The 23,201-nt window shown below is 42.4% G+C and overlaps 1 protein-coding gene across 1 annotated transcript in view; it reads right to left on the bottom strand.

The window, feature by feature from the left end:
* Positions 1-23,201, bottom strand: part of CAMKMT (calmodulin-lysine N-methyltransferase) — a 1,527,883-nt gene that overhangs the window by 502,222 nt on the left and 1,002,460 nt on the right. The window lies entirely within an intron of this gene.

Here is a 23,201-nt window from a genome sequence, read left to right on the forward strand (position 1 = left end):
TAAGTTGTATGGGTGTACAAAAAGTAATGTGTAATGAAAATGTGCTGGACTAAACAAACAGCTACATTAAAGACAGTTGCATCATCAGGCAGAGTCTTAAATTTCTTGGATCATGCATTATCAATGTCAACATGTCTGTAATTTAATGACTTTCTCAAACTTAAAGAATTGCAAATTAAGAAATATGCTACTGAGATCATATGTGGTGATCCTAATTTAGATAGTGACATTAATCTTACAATAGATAGCAGAGTGTGCAAGGCTGTGTAGTCTTCCGTCTGTCTGTTGAGCCATATAAAATCTTTGAAATCAAATTCTAAAATGACCAATTTGAGAATTAGCGGCTCCCCCACAATGGCGGAGGACCATCACTCCACTTGCTCAGAACCAGCAGCTGAAAAGTAAAACAATATTCTACTATAATTTTATTTTTCAGCTGCTGACTGAGCCAGCAAGTGCAGGGAGAGGCAGGCCGGGTCATAGGAGGGGGACGGAGGGAAGGGGAAGGAGGAGTGGCAGATGTGCACTTTTAAGTGCGCATGTCAGTTTGGCCGTCTGTGTTAGGCCGGCCAAATGGACATGAGCACTTAGGTTTCTCCAAGCTAGCTGTATTGCTCAGCAAGGTTGGGGAAACAGCACAGACAGCCTGTGCCTGATCAAGCGTTAATCCAGCCGGCTCAGGCCAATCCCTGCTTCAGAGCAGTGCAGGGATTGGATGGGGAGTCTGTGATGCTCTCCTAGGGACTGCTGGGACCAGGACCAGGCAGCAGAGGAGCGCAAGGTGGCTGGCTGCACCAGGGAAGTGTTTTGTAGAATTATTAAATCCTCCCACCCCGCACTCCTTCCACGTGCTTCCTGACAGCCCCATCGCCCCTCCCCCCCGCCCCACTGGTATTTATCTGAGTCGCCACCACTGACCTTACCCTTATCACAGAATCAGTGTCTGTCCCTCTAAAGGACAAGATTGCCTTGAAAAAAAAATTTCTACTTGGGAAAGCAGTTGAAAGAATAGTGATCCGCTCTCTCTTGCAGGCCAGCATCCCTGCAATTGCAGTCATTTGTAGGTGGAGGCAAATTCCATCCTGCCTAATTACTATTTACTAATAAAGGAATTTTGCATTTGATCTTTTAGTGCAAAGGTCACATTGCAAATTGCACACCCGTTTGTAAACCAGTAGGTGTGCATATTGCAACATTCTGGTTTGCGTACTGGTCTTAGTATATCTGGCGCCTGATTGCTTAAAATTGTGGGAATTGTGCTCTTATCCCAGTCAATAATCAAGCTTTCGACACCAGTTACAGCAACTAACCCTGTATTCATACAATCCATTGAAAAGCCACATCTTTGTTACTGCAAATGTGACTCTTTCCCATATTATTAAATAAAAAACTTAACACGAAACATGCAAATAATAAATTGTGCAGTATATGTCCTCTTTTGGCTGGAAGCAGAGTGACCTGTCTGAGTGGCATCTCAGAGGTTCATGGGAGGATGAATTGGTGGAATGCAAAGTTCTATGTCTGATTTAAACTGCCACGATTTTTAGGGCATCATTGTAAAAGACTCATTTTCACTGAGATTACTCCTGGTAATGAACAAAGCATTGTACCGGTCGCAAACGGACCATAGGTCTTTGCGACCGGTAAAATGCATTTTGCCATGTACAAAGGGAAAATGCGACTCAGTAACTTGTTACCGAATCACAATTTGCTTTTTTGATTCGTTATTGGGAAGGGGCGTGTTCAGGGCGTTCCTTCCTAATACTGAATAGCACTGGTATATATGAATGTTTTGCGACCAGAATGCGGTAGCAAAACATTCTTAATTTTCTGACTACGTAGAGGAGGTAGTAACCCATTCGCAAACGGAAAGGGGACACCAAGAGATCCAGTCCGCCGTTGTGAATGTTGTGAATGTGGGTGAAAAATGATTGGCCGTGGTCCCACAGTCAACTGCCTACTCTTAAAAAAATTAAAAGAAAACTTTTCATTTTTATTTTTATAATTGCAGCCCATTTTTTTTAAAGGAAAACGGGCTGCATTACATAAAAATGATTGCTTTGTTTGAACAGCAATCACAGACATGGAGGTCTGCTGACCCCAGCAGGCCACCATCCCTGCGATTGTAGCCATTCACAATCGGTCGCAAATGGCAACCTGCCTCATGAATATTAATGAGGCGGGGCAATTTACGACCCATTTGTAATCGTACATAGCTGTTAGCGATTTCCTTATTGCGAATCGCAAAAATTCAGAGTTAGGAAATCGCAAACATACTTTTTTATACATCTGGTCCCACCTCGACCAGAAGCTAAGTCATACATGCTCACTGAAACATCTTTGTCAATCTAGCCCTTAGCTAGGATGCTGAGTACAATCCCTGTATTTAATGCATATATAAGTGTACTATGAGTGGGTTACCATTCCATGAAGCTGCTGTGGGTAGCGTGCAGCAGCATGTAAACACCAATAAAATCAGGGCAAGCTAAAGTTTTGGAACCTATTAGACAGTTGTATAACGACAACTTCTAAGTTTATAGCGTCTATAACGCAGTTTATAGCGTAGTATATTACCTTCAAAATACATGCAGTGCAATGAAATGAAAACAAGCCTGCTCCAGAATATTAAAATCGATGTGCTAACCGTTGCGGCGAGAGGCGAAAAGCTATAAGGTGAAACATACTTTTTTTTCAATACTTTGTCTCCATTTTTGCTGGGAGCGGACACATAATAGACTAATTTTCGGCAGCATTCTTCACAGCCGAAAACCTAGATTCTGGAAATACGAAACTACTTTTTTGTTGCAATTCGACAGGGGGAGTCGTATAATGCTCTATATTTACATGCAAACTAACGCAAGAGCATTTCCGGATACTGATGCGGGAAGCCTCCTATTCCTTCTGGTATACATCCCGCCAAAAGAAAATAACAGCCTGTGCTCTCACGTAGGTGAAACCAGAATGAGTTTCAATAGATACAGGCAATTTTTCAAGGAGATTTTATCAAATTGCTCTATAAATTCTTGTTTTCGGGTCGCCAAAAATGAACTAAATCAAAACAAACAGCTGCAGGATGACACAGAGCTTTGAAAAGTTTTGTTGTGCTTTGTTTATAATTGCAAAGTAAGAGGTAGCAGAGGAATTAACATGTTTGTCAATATTTGACGTCACTAATTTCTGGAAGCTGCACTATGTCCACACTGGGGACGCCTTAATAAGCACGGCCCTGGGTCCAACACTACCACAAGTGCATGCCGGGCTACATTAAAATTCCACAGCACACTGATTCGAAATTAGTTTGGGCAGAATGAAAGCAAAAAAAATCTATCAACAATTCTATTCCCAATCTGCTGATTTATTTCACAAAAGTGAAAGAGATAGATAAAGTGTGGAAGTCCTTCCTGTTGGTGGACAGAGAAAGCTTTTAGAAACAATAGCAGTATACAATGTCAATACGTTCTGACAAAAGTTCTGCTCCAAGTTTGCAGTAGAAATCCCCATATAATTTAGAATAATTAAAATGTGGATGCAAAAAGCAAAGTTGGGGCACTATGGTGAAGCAGGTTTTTGTGGATCTCCCTTATGCATTTAGTGATGATAAACCCAACGCACATGACCAAAAACAACTAATGTCACATGGTGGAGGTTAGAGCGAAAAAAAGCATTACTTATGGCTTGCCTCCTGGAAAACCTGATAAACGTCCTGACTACCACCTGCAGGAAACAATGCTTTAACCTAGGAAACAGGATGCCATACCGTCATCACAAAAGAGTCATATACCTTGCCAAAGTTACCCACCTGAGTCATTATCATGCTTCTGCGGAATGTATGACAGCCATTACAGGTTGGGTAGGGACCTACCTCGTGATTTTCCTAAGGTCGGGTTGGGAAAATGTCCATGTCCAGGGAAAACACCGACTGGCACATTGAACTCCATATTGCTTCTCCGGTTCCAATACGAGGCGTGGTAGGTTTTGAAATTGCTCAAGGTCAGGGCCGGCTTTAGGGCAGTGCGGCTGGTGCGGCCGCACTGGGCGCTGACCTGTGGTGGGGGGCACTGACCTCAGGTGGCCACTGTGTTCAGCAATAACTTATGATTGGAGAGATGAGGATTGCTTTTGCCTGGTGGTAGTGAGAGAATCCGAGGAGATTATCATGGGGTGTGGGGGTGCCAAAACATATGGGTGCACCAAGCGCCACCAGCGCTAAAGAGCTGGTGGCGTCCGACCTATTGTGTAAAAACAGTAACAGCCAACCACACCTCTTCAGTTCTGAAACCCCAGCCAAGTCAAGGAAGAGATGGAGAAGAGTGGAGACAAGTTACAGGTAGGATATTTAAACCCAGAGCAGCTAGGGGAACGGAGGAGAAAATCACATCCTGACAGTTTGCACACAGAAGCATCTTCTTACTTCCAGCCAAGAGAGGTATGAAAAAGCGATGGGTGGCCCGATTATGTAACTTAGGGGGAAGGAGAACAGCAGACCCTGACAGTTGCCTGACACACGCACCTTATTCTTCCTTCCTGGAGAAGTGTGGCTCAATGGTTAGAGCGGCAGACCCTGATGCAGAGGTCTAGCCCGGGACCAGGGTTCAATTCCCCGCCTCGGCGGGTCTTGAGCTCAAAAATTCCACGGACCTGATAATTCTCACCTCGGTGCCTATTCCAATCATGGAGTCCCACTCTGCAACTCTGGGCTATAGCTTGCTTAATCTCCACAACGGCCCCCACAACGCTAAGGATGCCTGGCCTCCACCTTGGCGGTGCCCAGGAGTGGACACCTCACAGGGAAAGCCAGGATGGGTTCCACAGCGGTATTCGTACAAGTGCCTTGAGACCCTTGCGGGCGAGTAGTGCGCTATGCAAGTATTAATTTATTATTATTTATTCCTGGAATAGAAGACTATGAAGGGACTAAACAGAGACTTCCTACACAATAGTACTAAAATAAGAGGTCACTCAACCTGAGATACTGAGTGATATGAACTGCACTGACAAGACTAAGTTGGATCTCTGAAAGAAACCCTTGTATTACGATGTAAAGACAGATCCAGAGAATAGAGAAATATGCAGAGAATATCTGAAGCATTGGTGTACTCATTGAAAAGAGGTAAGGTAAATAAAGAAATATTCACCCAATATTCCCTGCTCAAACTGTTGCATATCACACACACCATTTGGGAAAGGGAGGGTGGATAATGGTGCAGTAGCTCCCAGTGGCGCCAACAGAACCACTCTACACCAAGCGAGAGCAATGGTCAGGATAGAAGGCATATATTGGAGACCTGTGAAAAGCTCCACTCAGAGGTACTGAGTCGGAACCCAAAGTGGCAGACGGTAGCAAAGGATTCCTTTGAGCTCCTGCTTTTGGAGCAGACTATTTCCTGATTGAGCTTCAATCCTGGAAGTCTAGGACTATTCAGAAAATGTAGGCTTGTGGCTTGAAATTGTTAGACCTAGTTTTTAATTCTCAAGTAGTGCAAATGTAATGCAGCGTCATAATGTTAAAGCTAGGCAGTGTAAATAAGAAATGGGTCGATCATCACCTGACATTTAGACAAAACACTGGTCACATAATTTGAAGTCCCAGTTGCCAGTAGCTCTCTATGTATCTCTGAAGAAGGTTTTCTGTGTGAAGGTGAACATTTGATGTCAATCATTCACTTCCCCTACACCTAGGGCCCTGCTGTAAAAGAGGGGATAATACAACTAAGAAGGTGTCTGTGGTACTGAGCAATTGCAAATCTAACTGCACTGCAGCAAAATGTGATGGAGAAATATGCCCTTCACAGTGAGAAGCAAAATGATTTTTTCAAGATTAAGCTAGGTAGCTGTCAATTATTCTACGGATTTTAATTTTGAGGAAATTTTACATTTTGGAAATGTTGGTTCCAAAGAGATATGCTGGTCAGCACAGACATGATGCAGCTAACAGAGGGCGCTGATTCGAATAAGAACGTTTAGATTGTTTACTTTTTTTAATATGTTGGTTTAACAATGGTCAAAAGTAAATCCCTACAGAGTGTTATGTAGCTTACCTTTGGTCTACCTTTCAGCTTTCGTTTTGACTTAGCACCCTTTTCTAATGGTGATTTGCACGTTTCCCCTAATGAGAATGTGCCATGCATGCAGTTATTCCTTATAGACATTGTCGCCCTGTAGTCTGCACATTAAGTACTAGAGTCGCACTTGGGAGAGCGCAAAGCCTTGTTTTATTTTCCTTTATTCCTGGTCGTAGGTAACGACTATTTCTCCTCAAACTTGAACAGATGTTGTTCTGCATCTCTGGCACAGTATGATAAGCTTGCTGTATTATTATTTAAACAGATTCATTATGATGAAGAAACTGATACACTGGTATTTCAGAAGGACTCAAAAAATATTTTCCATATTTTAGTGGGCCTTGTAAACAAGGGTATGTATCTATGGATTCTCTGGTCCAGAGTATGATAAACAACATATTTTGTTTGAGAAAATTCTCCTCATAGCTCAAGTACACTTAATCACATTGGAGTAAACACCCCTTCTCTTGCCTTTTCATCCAGTAGCCTCCCATAAATAAATATCTGTCTAATCTCTGAGATCCTTATTCACCTTTTCATCTATTCTCACACTGACATTCGCAAATAAACACTTCACGCAGCGATTTTTAAAGCAGGGGCAAGCATCCAATATATAGCAATTCACCCACTTGCCAATAATAGTGAAAATACTACTAATGAGCATCATCTCTTTCTCCTCTTAGTTCTAGGTAGGAGCATTAATATACGGCCTTTCAGTATTGCCTCAACCAACTCTCCAACCATGCCCCACAACTGAGTCACATTGTTATTCCAGTATACCCCCACCACCAGGCATGCACAAATCATATGCAGTAAATTGGCGATTTCAGTGAAGTACCACGGAGAAATTACTTAAATGAATTTTGTCCATTTTGATGAGTATCATTGGTGTACAATTTTCTAATGTGTGGACTGAAATCTAGCATTACTCTCAACTATTTTGTTGTAATACATTGCCTTTCACCACCCTTCATCTAATAGCTCAGTTCCAAGGTCAACCTCCCATTTAGTTCGTATTCACAGTTTGGGCTTAGGTCTGTCCCAGCAGGGTGTAGAGAGAGCATAGCAATGGCTCTGCCTCCACCAGGCAGTGAGTACACATATCTAAGTATACAAGCTTCAAGAGGTCTGCAAGGTAATTCCTCCCAGGCCCATTGTGCAGCCCCAGTCATTTGAGCATGTGGCAAAAACTGAATAGTTAAAATACCACCTCTAATCTTGCATCCATCAAACATCAGGAACCATTCATTGGTATGCAGATCATCTATTATATGGCACTCATTCCTCTATCAAATACAGATTTCCCTTCACCATTTTCAACAGAAGGAAGCCCTGGAGATCCCATGTCCCCACTTCAGTCAAGAAGGGAGTACAATTTATATCACTCTTAATCATTCAATTTGATATGTGGGGCATCAATGCTACCAGAAACAGGGGTCCGGGACCCTTCTCATGTAGTGATGATAGACGTATGTCCAGTGCTTCCCTCCACCAAATCTAGAGAACAGCAAGTGTTCCTGAATATGTGTATCGATCAGCCAATAAATAAGGCAGATGGTATTATTGCCCACAATATAGTAAAATTCAAAATCTGGCAGAGTGGCCCATCCTGCTCATAGAGTACACAGGGTTAATCTTGGTTGAGATACAGCGGTGATGGGGAGGGTATACTACATTCCACTCCACAGAGCTCCAGGAAGAGGACACATTGATCCATGGAATGTATAGACCCAAGTAGGGAGTATCACTATCTTCACCAGTGTCACAGCATAGTTACCCAAATCTGATTTAAGGGAATTTCTAACCTGTGCAAACCTCCATAGGTTTGCAATTGTATTACCACCAGAAACAATCCAGACTTGTCCCAATGGACCAATGATAGCATACCTGTGATCACCCTTTTTACTGGGCTTTACCTAATATCTGTGGTGATCACGGATAAGGGTCTAATGATATAAAACATGATTGATCTTTACCAGGTTTAAGGACTATAACTATCTGTGCTTCCCGCATTGATTCTAGGAGCTTCCCTAATTCTAGAGCCACCATTCAGACATCTTAAACCTTGTTCAATATTTAATCTGGTGCATACTGGTAAAATGTGGATGAAAGTCTATCTGTGCCTGGCATCTTGCCTCCCTTCATTGCATCTAATGGCCACCATAATTCATCGACAGTAAGTGGGCACCAAGTTCACTTTATCCACTGACTAGTTCCGATTTATCTACATAATCAGTTATGAGACCCCAGTTTACCACTGCTGATTTGGTATGAAGATACCTATACAACATATCCTTAATAGCAGTTTGTGCATTCTACTCCTGACTCGATTCATCATCCCCCATTAGTATAGGTTCACTAGGGGCCTCCGCTACGTAGGCAATGCCAGCACGCTCCCTATTTATCTCCTACCAATGCTATTTGTCGCGGAGCAATAAGGCAGTTGTATACACTGTACAAGTGGGGCCAAGTTCTTACAGTAACTTGGACTGGAGCGTGTACTGCTGTCTGAGACTAAATGTCTCTGCTAACAATCACAATTCTTGACTGCAGTTAATCAGATTAGCAGGGAGGACTGAGCCAGGTTGAGTTTGTGTTCGCTACAGCTTTTGTTTATATGGATGACTGTTTCCACATTGGCGTTTCTTCCATTACTGTCGGGACAAACAAAGGTTGTCATAATTCAAGATCCACCAAGAAGGGTACGCTGTATTGCCATGTTGTTCAGACTAAACGTCCACTTTGACATATGGTCAGAGTCTCAGTATCTTCTCGGTTGACATGACGCGGATAAGGCTATGCCCCTGACAAAGGGACCACCATCTCGAAATGCATTGGGCTCACAGAAACCTAATGCTGATTTTTTTATTACAATGTAACTTTGATGATGCAATATTGTTATGCTTTGTAAACATTTTTGTCTTTTTGACAATGTTCAAATCAATGATGTAAAATTGATTGACACATTCACAAACAGTTGAAAAGCGTAAGATGAATGAAAGAAGAATAAACTTACTCATGTAAGAATCTGATTAACTGCAGTCAAGAATTGTGATTGATAGCAGAGATATTAACTGCCAGATTCATCAAAGCAAAATCGGCTCGCAAAGGGCCACATTCTGAGAATCTGGCCCTTTGCGAGCACTATTTTTGCATTTGGGATTCATCATCCCAAATGCAAAAATCGCAATTATAGAAATCGCTAAATTGCGAAAAATTGCATTTAAGGAATCTCAATTTGAGATTCCTTAAATGCAATTGATGAACCATTTTAAAATTGCAAATTCGCAATCTGGGGCCGCTATTTACCGCGAAGTCTAACTACGTGGTAAATAGCGAAAACTTAGAAAAATGCACTTTAGTGCATTTTTCTAAGTTGTATGTTACACACACACATGTCCTTTGGACATGTGTGTGCCCAACACCAGTGTACATTTGCATTTCAGGGGTGCTACCCCTTGAAATCGCTTCCTTATTTGCGATTCGCTAATTGCTAATTGCAAATAAGGAATGACTCCCCATTCATTCCTATGGGCCCCATAGGAATGAATGGGAAAGCCATTCCTTATTTGCGATTAGCAATTAGCGAATCGCAAATAAGGAAGCAGTAGAAATCGCAAAAAATATTGCGATTTCTACATGCATCCCGTTTTGCGAGTCTTTAATAGAGAATCCTTAAAATTCGCTATTAAGGACTCGCAAAACATGACCATGATGAATCTGGTGGTAAGTCTCAGACAGCAGTGCACGCTCCAGTCCAAGTTACCGTAAGAACTTGGCCCCCCTTGTACATTGTCTTGATATATACGCAGCAGGCACTGAAGTAGAGTAGCACGCTAAACTAAATACTGAGTTCATTTCAGCCAAACTTCATCAAATTAAGGAGTGTGCCATCTATTTTTTCAATTCAGTTGCATACACTGGCTTTAATGAGGCACCAACCCTGAATGGGTGGAGGCATGCAGTGTAACTGCATGAACATTTAAATAGCCGAGTTCTGGTTCAAATATGGAAAGATCCAGTCCTTCTAACCTAAACGTCAAAAAGTAAAACTGATATTAAATGGCTAAAGTACAGCACACCTCTATCAGGATGAATCTCCTCAAAGAAGATGTATTTTAATACTGCATGCGTAATTGATTCTTTGTGCAACATGCTATGTTTCTTTGCTCTGGCTTCCTTTAGGATATTGTCATACATTTCTAAAGCTAACAATGCACAAACAAATGCTTGCTTTCAAGGCAAACAAAACAAATAGCTTGAAAGGACAACATGTCATACTCATCTACTATGTTTACCAGTTCAGAATGCTCTTAACCCGCCTCAAACTATAGATATGGAATGTTTTTTCCATTGTGTAATAGTGCAGAATGATGATGTGCTAAAAAGAACACAGAAAAGATCATTGAAATATTTTCATTTAAAAAATCTGTTGATAAATGCTGTGGATTTATATAGTGGATAATGATTAGTTGAGCAGCTTTTTACTGCAATTCGTCTAAGAAACTATCTAGAATATATAGGTTTTTAAAAATCACCAGTCTTATTACGGTTGCTTCAAAACGCTTTGGCAATAGGTGGGGGAACAAAGAAGAACTGCAGTCATAATATAAAAGTCAAGTACAAATGATAGATGAATGAAGTGAGCTATCAGGTTTTTGCAGAAGTTCCTTTAGGCTAACTCTTACTTAACAGGCAAAAGTGATGAGAATGCAGAGACATAGCTGCCCTACAATGTATTTGGTAGCAACATCCACTGGGCGAGGTAGTAAAGAAGAAACGTTTCAAAAGGTGCGTAGGAAGTTCGTGCTCAAGGTCTAGTCGGCCAGTGAAAGTCTATTTTTTATTTCCTAAAATATATTATTTTGATTTCAACTATCAATACACTATCAGTCACAAGAGTATACATCATTGCCTGCATTACACAGTTTAGTTAAAATTCATAAGTCACCCTCCGTTTTAACAAAGCTCGAGTACACTTAGAGTATTTTGACAAGTCATAGATATTGCTTTCTGGAAGAAATGCATCTGATATGGTTGTATGTTGGAACAATAGGCTAAACAACGAAAGCCTTTAGGATGCAAAAACACAAGTCAACAGCAGATGACCAAGGTTTAGCACATTAACTTCCTCTGTTTCTTATGTTGTTGTGGTGCTACCGCTCTCCACATCCACTGCCAAGGATGTCTATTTGTCACAAGCAACTACCAAAATTTGAGAGGAGCACTCAGTAATGTAATTAACAAACAAATGTTTATGGATTGATATGGATCTTCCGTTCCTTCTTTAATCGTTTCTTTATTTCATTTCTTTACAAAATGCAGAGGCACAGCCAACGCGTTTCATTCCCTTTTTTATGTGCCTTGGGAATTTCGTCAGGGCAATAGTTTCATAGTTTCAATCCCCTGTTCAAAGGGAAAAGCTCACCATGGGCGCAGACGAATAGTTATCAATAACCGACTGTCCAATACCTTCATAAAAGATGATATCCCAAAGGGAAATCCAGGTGCGTTCCTCCGTGTGTGGGAATAGGTAATGCTTGCAGGCAGGGCAAACAGGAGTTCTTACCCCCAAAGGGCTGTAGTAAGTCCTGTTTCCCAACAGTTCCTTTGTCTAGAAGCAAGCGCAATACCGGGTAGCGTCCATGAGAGTTGCCAAGAGTAATATAAGGTGCTACCGTGATACCTTTAATAGGGTTCACGGCACCGTCAGTTCCTTCGACCGTGTTCGGAAAAGTGATCACTTTTTGGTTACATGCACTAGCATCGGCCAGAGAGACAGCCATACCATCACGGCTCAAACTAGTACAACTAAAAATATTACACAGGATCTACTACTCCCGCACACTCTTACATAGATTGGGCCGCATCCCAGACCCCAATTGCATGCGAGGGTGTGGCTCCCCAGGTACATTCTTTCACACCCTATGGGACTGCCCAAGGATACAACTGTACTGGGACCAAGTTTTGTCTGAAATATCAGATACAACTGGGGTAGAACTGCAGAAAGAGCCTAGAGTTTGCTTATTAAATATTTGGTCCCCTACTGATATGAATTGAGGTTTGCAGACTTGGACAACTCTAGGTCTAGCCCTTGCGAAGCGAAACTTCGCCAGAAGGTGGGGGTCTGGAGTAGTGCCCTCATGCCCTCATGCGCACAGTGGGAGAACGACATGGACACGGCTATGGTGGCAGAAAAGGCGGTATATGTACATAGGGGTTGCCCCCAAAAAATGGTCTAAGATATGGGGGAAATGGAACGAACACCGAGGAAACCTATGTGACCCTCCGCGAGCCCTGTCTGATTCTGAGACCAGTCCATAGAGGAAGAGACCATTGACCCTTACTGTCCCATCCTGGGTAAGGCTTTTGGGGGAGAAGAAATGTAAATTTGCTCTCTTGTTGTTGATATCGGTGATTGGGGGGGCCATGAGTAAGGAACTGAACGACGTTAGAAACGACCCCGAGGGGGCAGACACTTCCGGGACTCCCACTGTTAGCTACAACGAGAACCTGACGACTGTGCGAATAACATGTTGAACAATGGTTTGATGATTGAACGATACTGATATGTATGAATCACACTGCCTATGTGTTTTCCACAAACTGCATTTAAATGACATTGGTGTTGTGTAACTTTACGAAAATACTTATATTTTCGTGGAAAAGGCATGCGTGGGAAAGGCATGTGCGTGGTGAACATATTATAGGGAAGTATTATTATTCCTATACACATATATATAAATATTTATTATACTTCAGCTTTTTGTTCCATATACATACATATATATATATATATATATATTCACCTCCAAAAGTTTATACTCGCACTCGTCCAGGAACTTATTTCAGCAGGTTTTTATTAATTCATTGTGCCATGACAGCACACAGCATAACAACCAATGTTATGCTGTGTGCTGTCATGGAACAATGAATTAATAAAAACCTGCTGTAATAAGTTCCTGGACGAGTGCGAGTAAAATCTTTTGGAGGTGAATTAATTTCAGGGAAAGCCCGTCCCTGCAAACTCCCACCAGCTGTGCAACAGTGTGCCCTCGGTAACGGGATTGCTTTGGTGTTCAAATATATATATATATATATATACACATATATACACACACACACACACCTGTAGCGACCCTAAACACTAAAAAATCCCTTACCACCCAAAAACCTATAACAACCATAAACCTTAAAAATACCCCAGCCACCCAAAAACCCGCACCCACCCTAACCCTAAAAATACCACTGCTACCCAAATACCACTACCGGTCCTGAACCTTTAAACTACCCCTGACACCCTCATAACCACATGCAACCCTAAACCCCCAAAATACCCTTGCCACCCAAAATCCCACGACCACCCTAAACCCTAAAAATACCCCTGCCACCTAAATACTCACACCCACCCTAAACTCTATAACTACCATTGCCACCCAAATACCCATACCCACCATAAACCTTCAAAATATGCTTGCCACCCAAATACCCATACCCACCCTAAACCTTAAAAATCCCCTTGCCACTCAAAAACCCAAACCCACCCTAAACCCTAAAATTTCTCTTGCCACCCAAAAACCCATACCCACCTTAAACCCTAAAAATACCCCTACCACCCAAAAACCAATACCCACCCTAAACCCTACAAATTCCCTTGCCACCCGAAAACAGCTACCCATCCTAAACCCTAAAGATACCCTTGCCACCCAAAAACTCCTACCCACTCTAAACCCTACAAATACCCTTACCACCCAAAAAGCCATACCCACCCGAAACCCTGAAATTACCCTTGCCACCCAAAAAGCCGTACCCAGGCTAAACCCAAAAAATGCCCTTGCCACCCAAAAACCCATACCCACCCATAACCTATAAAATACACTTGCCACCCAAAAACCTGCACCCACCCTCAGCCAAATAATACACTTGCTACCCAAAAGTCCACACAATCCTACATTCTAAAATGTTCCCTTACCACCCGCAAACCCATACCTACCCCAAACCCTAAAATGACCCTTACCACCTAAAAACCAACACCCGCCCTAAACCCTAATATTACCCTTACCACCTAAATACCCATACCTACCGAAAACCCGAAAATAACACTTGCCACCCAAAAACCCCTACCCACCTAAAACCCTTAAAAATACTCTTGCTACCCTATATATATTAATGTATATATAATAATAAATTATGTGTGTGTGTATATACATATATATATATATAAAATACTCACCAAAATATTTACATTTACATGTACATCTTTTTTACTAAGAGTACATCTTTACAATTCTACAAGGAAATTTGCTGTAAAGGCCTAGTCATTAAAAAAAAATTGTCATCAAAACTTGCATTGTAAAGACATGGGACCGTGTTACAGATGGTGCCCCGGGTGCGCAACAGGCGTTTGCACCTGATTTGCCCGCCCCGGTGCACCTTGGTATTTTAGAAGGGGCCGCAGATGCTTGTGCGTCCCTTCTATAATACCGATAGCGCTGGTGCTTTAAGTGCGCCAGCGCTATCAACAGAGAGTGTTCCCTTATTTGCATAGGGGCGTGCCCTATGCAAATGAAGGAATTCCTTTCACCCTACTCCCGCGCCATATTACAGACGTGGGAGCAGAGTCAAAGAAGTCCTCAGGAGGTGTACTGATAGTGCTTCATTTAAAGGGTGGCATACTGTCATGAGCCTCTTGACAGCAGCCCTCTGCAGGGGGTAAAGGGGGTCCCATGGACCCCTCAGACATCTCCTATGAAGTATCACCTGCAGTGTGAAAACACGGAGCGGCTGCTCCGTGTTCACATGACTGTGATGCAAATTCATCATAATGGGGCGCATTGGCATTCTTTGCATCCGGTGCACCTTTTGAAAGGTGAGCTGGGCGCAAACAACGCCAATACGTAATACGGTCCGTGGTCGTTGTAATCTCTTTGTTGTAAAGGCATCTTGTTGTTTAGCCTTCGTTGTAAAGGCTGTTTCTCATCTGATATATATTAGCACATATGTCCCTTTCCATTGTAGCCAATTTAATAAGTTTTTTTAATCCAAGCCTCCACTCATACATATCGTTTACTTTTCCATTTCAGAGAATGTATGACTTTAATAGTTTCTCAGAAATATTAGTTAGTATAACACTACACTAAATTACATCCCAAAACTCTTTTAATATTAATCACTTTATGGACTGATTTCACACCCTTACTAGGTGAATTCTTGCTGAATCATCCTGTTGTAAAGATCATGTCTTTAAGTGCAAAGACCCCTTTTCATTTCAGTTTGAAAACATGTGTTATTGAACATGTAACAGGTGATGAATTGTCAGTCATAAGCTTTTATTCGATATGCAAGATATCTTATAAGCACACTTACAATACAGTTATTTTCAATTTACAAAAAGCATCACTTTAAGAAGTCAGTATAAAAAAAAACCACATTTAAAAGGGGTAAAAGGACATGAAATGTCCGATAATAAATTAACTAAAAGAAAGAATTAAATCGCTACTGACAATCTCTTGCAACGAATAAGCCAAAACTGTTTTAAAAATTTAGCTGTTCCACATACAATTGGGGGGGATGTGTCCGTGGTTAAAATGCGTAAAGCTGCTAAATGACTACGTGTACCCATGTTTCGGCAAAGAGGTTTCAGCCAGATACTCCTGGGCCTTGCATAGTCCGGGCATTCAAACAGGACATGCGCAACGGACTCTATCTTGCTCGGGCAACAAGCACAATTGGGGGACATACGGGCCGATGAACTCCAGTTTGATACCAGAGCACCAAGAGGAAGGGAACCAACTCTAAATTTAAAATAAAGGGCTCGGTCAAAGGGGAGGGTAATTAAATCCAAATAGGGCTCAAATACCACAATATCTTTAACTAGTAAAAAGGCGGCAGTAGACTTGCAATGGTTCGAGTTTGTAATTAGATGCTCCGCAGCCCATTTCCAGAAAAGGGCCTTTACAACATCTTTCGGGGGGGCTGAACGTGATGACCAGTAGTCCCCCAGTCCGATTTTCTCCATAAGTTTTTTAGTGTCTCTTAGCCATCTTATTTTTGCCCAACCCCCCATGCTCATTATTTCCCCCAGGCCATCAGCGTAGGATTTTAACTCTTCACCCCTCCAAATTCGTGTCCATAAAAGGAGAGGGCGAAGCAGAGCTTGATCTTTAATGCTTTTGCAGCCTGTATCCAACAGCACTGGTACAGATGGAGTGCTCAGGGGGATGGCAATGATTGATTTCAATAGCTTATTCTCCGCTGTCGCCAGAGCGTCCAATCGGCAGTGGCCCCACAGTTCTGCCCCATACAAGGCTGATGTCACTACCTTGGCCTTGTAAATTTCGATTACTGGGGTGAGCGATCTCCTCGGCGAGGCCCGGAACTCCCTCATAAGAGCTCCTCCTACTCTCTTATGGTTAAGGACCATTTTATCTATGTGGTTTGCCCAGGACATTCTATCCGTTATCCGAATTCCGAGGTAATCGAATTCGGATACTTTCTCTAGGGCAACAGAGTTAAGCATTGGTGGGCGGCCCAGTTTCCTTGGTGGATTTAAGACTAAATATTTGGTTTTGTCCACGTTTATTATTAGACCTTTTGCAGCGCAAAACTCCTGGAAGCGCGTTAACAGTTTCTGGAGGCCTTGGGGAGTCTTCGAGATCAAAAGCGTGTCATCCGCAAAAAGCAGGGTGGGGATCCGGACTCCTCCGAGACAGGGGGCGTCGGCTGGTTCTTGTTGGAGATGATCTACCACCCCATTCACATAAAGTGAAAATAGGGAGGGCGCCAGGACGCAGCCCTGTCTTACACCCCTAGACACCGGTATTTTCTCAGGGACCTCTCCGTTTTTACCCCAACGGACCTGTGCAAAGGTATTGGCATGAAGGCTAGTGAGGAGGGACAAGATGTAAGGGGGTAATCCCAACTCATAAAGTGCCCTCCATAGTTCTTCCCGGGGGACTAGGTCAAAGGCAGTCTTCAGGTCTATAAAGGCCAAGTAAAGACTACCCTTGCCTAGTTCCACCACCTTCCACCCCAGAAGTGCCAACCTAAACACCTGTTCTATTGTCCCCATTCCTGCCCGAAAACCTGCCTGAAAGTCCGATAGGGTTTTATTCTCCTCCACCCATTGGAGGATCCTTCCGAGTATAGCTTTACCAGCTATCTTTTGGGTGGAGTCTATCAGGCTTATGGGGCGGTAGTTCCCCGGGGTTTCCCTACACCCTTTTTTGTAAATCGGGACCACCACCGCCCCTTTCCACGATTCTGGCACTGCTCCTCCCATCATGATGTCGTTGAGGAGAGCGGCAATCACCCTTCCCCATTCCACTGGGTATGCCCTCATAAGATCCCCCGGGAGGCCGTCTGGGCCCGCTGCCTTACAGGGAGCTACCCACCCAATAACCCTTTCAATCTCTAGTGGAGTGAAGAGATCATAAGCGTGAGGTTCAGTTGCTAGTGTGAGGTTCAACCCAGCATTCAGTTCCCCGTCTGGAGGGAGGTATAAAGCCCCAAAATGTTTTACCCAGTTTTGGGGCGGGATGTTGCAGGGTCTCATAGCTGCGTCGGGTTTATTCCGTGTACCTATAAGATTCCAAAAAGCCCTTGTGTCCCTACTTTTACTAGCTTGGAGCAGGTCTTCCCAGAACTTGTCTTCCCACTCCCTCCTAGCAGTTTTGAGGGATTTATTGTAGGCCTTCCTTGCATCCTGTATATCACTGCGGGAATTATGCTTTACTGCCTCAACTAGCTTTGCCTTGTGAACCCTACATGATTGGGTATACCAACCATCATCTAGTTTTTTAGATCTTTTATTACCCGACTTACTAGAATGTAAGGTGAACACATTAGTCAAGGCCTCTACCAAGGAGACGAAGAGCCCACTCGCTCTACCCACCCCTTTTACAGGGGACCCGAGGGTTATCACTGCATGGTTTAAGAGAGATGAAATTTCCCATACCCTTGCCTCAGAGAGGACCAATTTCGCCCATCTTATTCTTCTACCACAGAGCGAGACTTCAGACTCATCGGGGGGTGCAGCTACCGGGATAATTTTTTCCTTCCCTCTAGGACGCCACCACTGGTCCATGCTTAGGGAAAGCGAGTTGTGGTCGCTTTCAGTAGAGGGGACCACCAGCATGTCCCTTACATGGGTCCATAAGTATACATCTATTAACAAATAATCGATCCTAGAGGTGTGTCCTGGTCTGTTATACGTGTGGGCCCCCCCCTGTCCGAGGATGTCCTCCCGTTGGCTGCCCTTAAATTAAATTCGAGACTCAGGGAATATAACTGGAGCGCCACTTCTGACCACCTCCTGATCGGAGAGATTTCCAATGCAGGGATCCCCAACCTGGCATCCTCCTCGTCTTGGTCAAGGGCAACGTCCGAACCCAAAGGCTCGAAGGTACAATTCATGTCGCCTGCAACCAATGTGCGCGTCTTGTATGGAGTATTTTTTAAGATAGTCTCAAGAAGAGATATTACCGGAGACTTTCTCCCACCCTTAGTCCCACGGGCATAAACGTTGTAGATATTTAAAACCAGTCTCCCCCTTAGGTCTGTTAAGGTAATGTTTTGGATATCCGGGCAGCCTGTAGGAAACTCCTCTACTCTGCAGTCTAGAGAGGCTGCAACCCAAATGAGAAGGCCGCCCGAAGGACGCCCTCTCCCTGTTTCCGAGGCTTGGGCGGAGAGAGAATAGGAAGAGTATCCCACCCTATGTACCGGTACCAGGCTCCATGTCTCTTGAAAAATACACACAGAGTGCTCATCAACCCAAGCAGTAAAATCTGGTAGAGCCAGCTTTCTTGCAATCCCTGCGACATTCCAGCTGAAAACCTTGAATATTAGGTCCGTCACAGCTGGAATGTCTCTGGGTGCAAGAATATCCCCGTCTGTGGTCCTCGTCAATGATGTCTGGGGGGAGCAAGGTCCTTGGAGACTTACTTTAGAGGCTAACATCCGCTAGGTGATGAATTGCTATTTAATCAAATGCACGTTTTTAGCATGTGCTTTAATTCTGTAAATGTGTAATTGATATTTCATGAAATTAGGATAAGCAAGATAATGCTAAACACATTCAGTGATTTAGGTTAGAAATTATTCCAGGGATGTTATACATACTCTACTGTTTCCTTTCATAATTTTATTATTTTATCTATTTTATTCACTTACTTTTAGGCTTCTTTATTGTATTATTAGATTCTTAAACACATAAATTCCCACATCATTTTGTGCGGACGGAGACTTAATTTTCTGACTTTGTCGAGGTCGTATCCCTGTGTCGAAAATGGAGGTCTTTCTCTTCCACGGTCTAGAAAATGTCTAAAACATGGTGCCTTTATCTTGCTGAGGAAAGCACATGTTTCACATCCTTTTGACCCGTAAGTTTATCATATCCTTTTGACCCTAATATGCACAGGTGCTACATCCCCCAACACTGACATAAAAAAGGTGTCACATCCTCTCAGAATTGACATAAATAAAAAAATCCTTGTGTGACAGCAGTCTGGGACAGCTGCCTTTTTCAAGGTCAAATCACCACCATAACCCAAACAATAAAGGCGCCAATTACGATGTTGGGCAGACTTGAGTCCACCAGATACTCTTCCAGTGTAGGAACCAACCCACCGTAGGTCAGTGGTTCCGAACAACACATTACAATGTAGCTGCACATTGTGTGGTCGCAAACTCCCATTTCCCTATGGGAGCTTGTGCAACGGTCAGAAACCGGCCGCAGCACAAGCTCCCATAGAGAAATGGGAGTTCCTGTAAATCCCTGCACAGCGTGGCAGGTACCTCACGGTGCCTGCCACAAGGTGTAGGGATTTACAGGTGGCAACATAGTTCCCCAATGGGGGCCAAGCTAGGGCCACCCCAAGTCGCTTTCCGACAGGCTTTCAATGTCGGTAAGCTCGACATGGAAAGCCTGTCAGAAACCGACATTATAATCCCTATGGGGGAAACGCCATACATAAGGGATTATGTGGTAGTTTCCGACTAGCAGATAGACTCCTTGAGCCCGTCAGAAGCCAGCCGGACTGATCGGCTGGTTTAAACTTCAACCGCCTACATTGTAATTAGGCGGTCGGACTTTAAACCAAGGATGTCGGTCGGAGGCTTTACGAATGACATCCTAATGAGCTCCATAGTCCTTATTGACGTATTTGTAACCTTGTTAGCACATCTATCTGATGTATATGATTAGATCAAGACATTTCTCAATTGAGATAAGATAGATTGATAATACTATAAAACCCTGTGAAATCTCTATCAAATTGGAGTGAGAATCTTTCCCCAGGATGGGTACAGCATGCGATTACACCTTAACAAAGAAGTCTCCAGCAAGACTCTCCCAGACTCTGGAAAGCATTTTGCCTTCACTGACTGGTGCCAGGATTCTGTTTTCACAGACACAATATGCTTGCCCTTGGCCTTGTGCTCAAAATAGCTGGCAAGCTATTCCAAACAGACAAGTCCTGTTGTCCTAAGTATGTGCACCACCTCTGAAACCCAAGAAACAGGCGTATTATTTATTTATCTGCTAGAATTAGCATAGCTCCTAGAGGTAGCACAGTGAGGGTGCTAAGGGCCATAAATTGTGATACAGTCTATTCTTGTTGTTTTCACTGTACATGAAAATGCTTAGCTACTATAACATCTTATTATTGTGATGTTACCAAAAATGTTGAGTGCACTAGATATTGGAGTTTTAAAACAAATATATTAAAATAAATATTTCAAAATGCATGCTCCGTTTCTAGTGATCCTTGAGTGTGTAACTCATGAATGAACCTATCATCTGGATTACCACAGTTCCCTGTTAGCAACGTAGGAAGAACAGACCACATTGTCAGGCATGCTCAGTGGGTTGTGTGGGACTCCAATTATCTAAAAATCCATACTCGTCTTTGGTGCACTGAACTCTGTGTCCCTGCACCCGTGGGTTGGGAATTCAAACCTTGTAGAACTAGGCTATAGACCTAGTGTATGCAACAATCCTTCCAAAAGTGCTATATTGTAATGAATGACATTAGCATATGCTTTATCTACAGTCATCTGTTTGGCACCTCCAGCATATAATTTTATCATGTACTTTAAGCTATGTCATCTTAGGCAATATCCAATGAATTCTCAAACATATCTTTTTGGGGGACTGTATATCCAGTATATTTAATTAGATTTTATTGTTGGATGGCATATCCCTCCTCCAATACTGTTCGGAGGCAACCTCATCACATTCCTCTCTCCAATCCTCTATGCATTTCAAAAATACTTCCAATGGCTCCAATGAAAAATTAAAGAATGCTGGAGATAGAGGGATTCAATCAGAACAGAGCATTTGAATTTGCAGAAAGAGACTCCACAATCCTATTGAATGTTGAACTGAACACTAATTATTTCATGTTCAACTTACTTATTGACAGTTTACATTATGAAGGTGTTCTATTCGTCAACTATAATTGAGCCATTTCAACAGCAGGTGGTGAATAAAGGGAATTTCCGGATTGACTGTGTATGATCAAAATGATTCGCTTTACTGAGAACCTTCATTAATTGATCTGGCATTTTATAAGGACTGGGCAGTAGTCTTTTAATTTGTAAGTCCATTTTTGATGTACAATCTTGGAGGTCGACTGGAAATTTGGGAGGCAGTTTTGAAATATAGTGGTTGAAGAATTTATTTACAAAGGAGTTGAAAGTATAGTGGGGCCATGACTTCTCAGTTCTTCGGTAATGTTGATATGTATATGGATATCGTCAACTCATAGATAACATTTCATTTGACAATACTGATGCTAAAAAAAAGCTACGAGATGTTCTAAATAGTCAATAAAAATAAGGCTTCAGTTTAATTTGGGCATCATTTAAGAACGATCTGAACTACTAATGTACAGACCTAAACAGGGATCGCAAGAAGGATGAGCCAAATTTTGTATTTTGCTATTCTAAAAGCAGTCAGATCATGGTGGATCAATGAGCTCTTCGAGACATATAATTTTCACTGATGTTCATAAGTATAGTTTCAGTTATCGACTATAGTCTGAAAACAGACAAAAAACTGGAAAGTAAATTGTTAGTTTCTAAGTAGGTAGAGCAATGTGACATCACCAACAATGTAAGAAGCTTTGAGACAGATGGTAAGCCTGAAGTGAGTCTATAGTTTTCCATTTCCTCTGCATCAGCAGTTGGTTTTTCAGATGCAGGTGACTAAAGGTATATTTAATTTCTGTGGAACCACCATAGACACTGGCAAGGCATAACGAAACCTCACGATGTTCAGTGTGATTGTAGTTCAATTGAGTTTCTGAATTGTACATTTCTAATAATTGTTTAGAGTTTGGCTGACCAGTGCAGAGTGCCGCTGTATCCTGATCCTTATATTCAAATACTAGTGTTTGGAAATCGTATTGCCCATACTCTGTTCCCTACATGCTGACCACAAAAAAAAAGTGCTACATTTTGTATGTACCAACAGCAGCAAACTTGGGACGCGATATGGTAAGTGTGAAACACTTGTGAGTGCTCCCCCACTACTCCACCATTATTTAAATGTAAGCAACAGTGGAATTCAGCAAACCTAGGTGCCTCTGTGGCAGTTCACAAAACACATTGTGTTCATTTGTCAGGAAATATTCGTTAGGAAATCCCATATGCACCAAGTGTTTATCCACATGCTTTTCAATTTTGGATCTGTGGTTTTTTTGTATGAGCTATTGCACAACAATTGTTACACAGGCTGCACTATATCTGCTATTTTAAAATAGTATGTTTTGTTCTCTGGGTACTCCTACTGTGGGACATGCCTACATCCTGTCAAGGCCTTGGGTAAATATTAAAGAATCCTAAGATAGTAATATGTACCATAATGGTAAAACAAATGTCAAAGTAAGGCCACCCTACCCGTTGACTCAGGGTTGCCTATGGACTTGTGGAGCAGGATATTTTCCTCCACATTGCTAAATTAATATCAGCAGCTGATCCCAGGCAGCCTTGCTGGAAATAGCCATAATATATGTATGTGTGTGTATATGTATTATATAGATATTCAACGAAAAAAACAAGGTGAAAAGAAGTTATAGTTAGGTGAAAATTGCTGTTGAAACAAACCATTTTAAACAAAGGAAACCATAGAAATTC

This window comes from Lissotriton helveticus, chromosome 6 (genome assembly GCF_964261635.1).
Source record: "Lissotriton helveticus chromosome 6, aLisHel1.1, whole genome shotgun sequence".
Classification (NCBI taxonomy): Eukaryota; Metazoa; Chordata; class Amphibia; order Caudata; family Salamandridae; genus Lissotriton; species Lissotriton helveticus.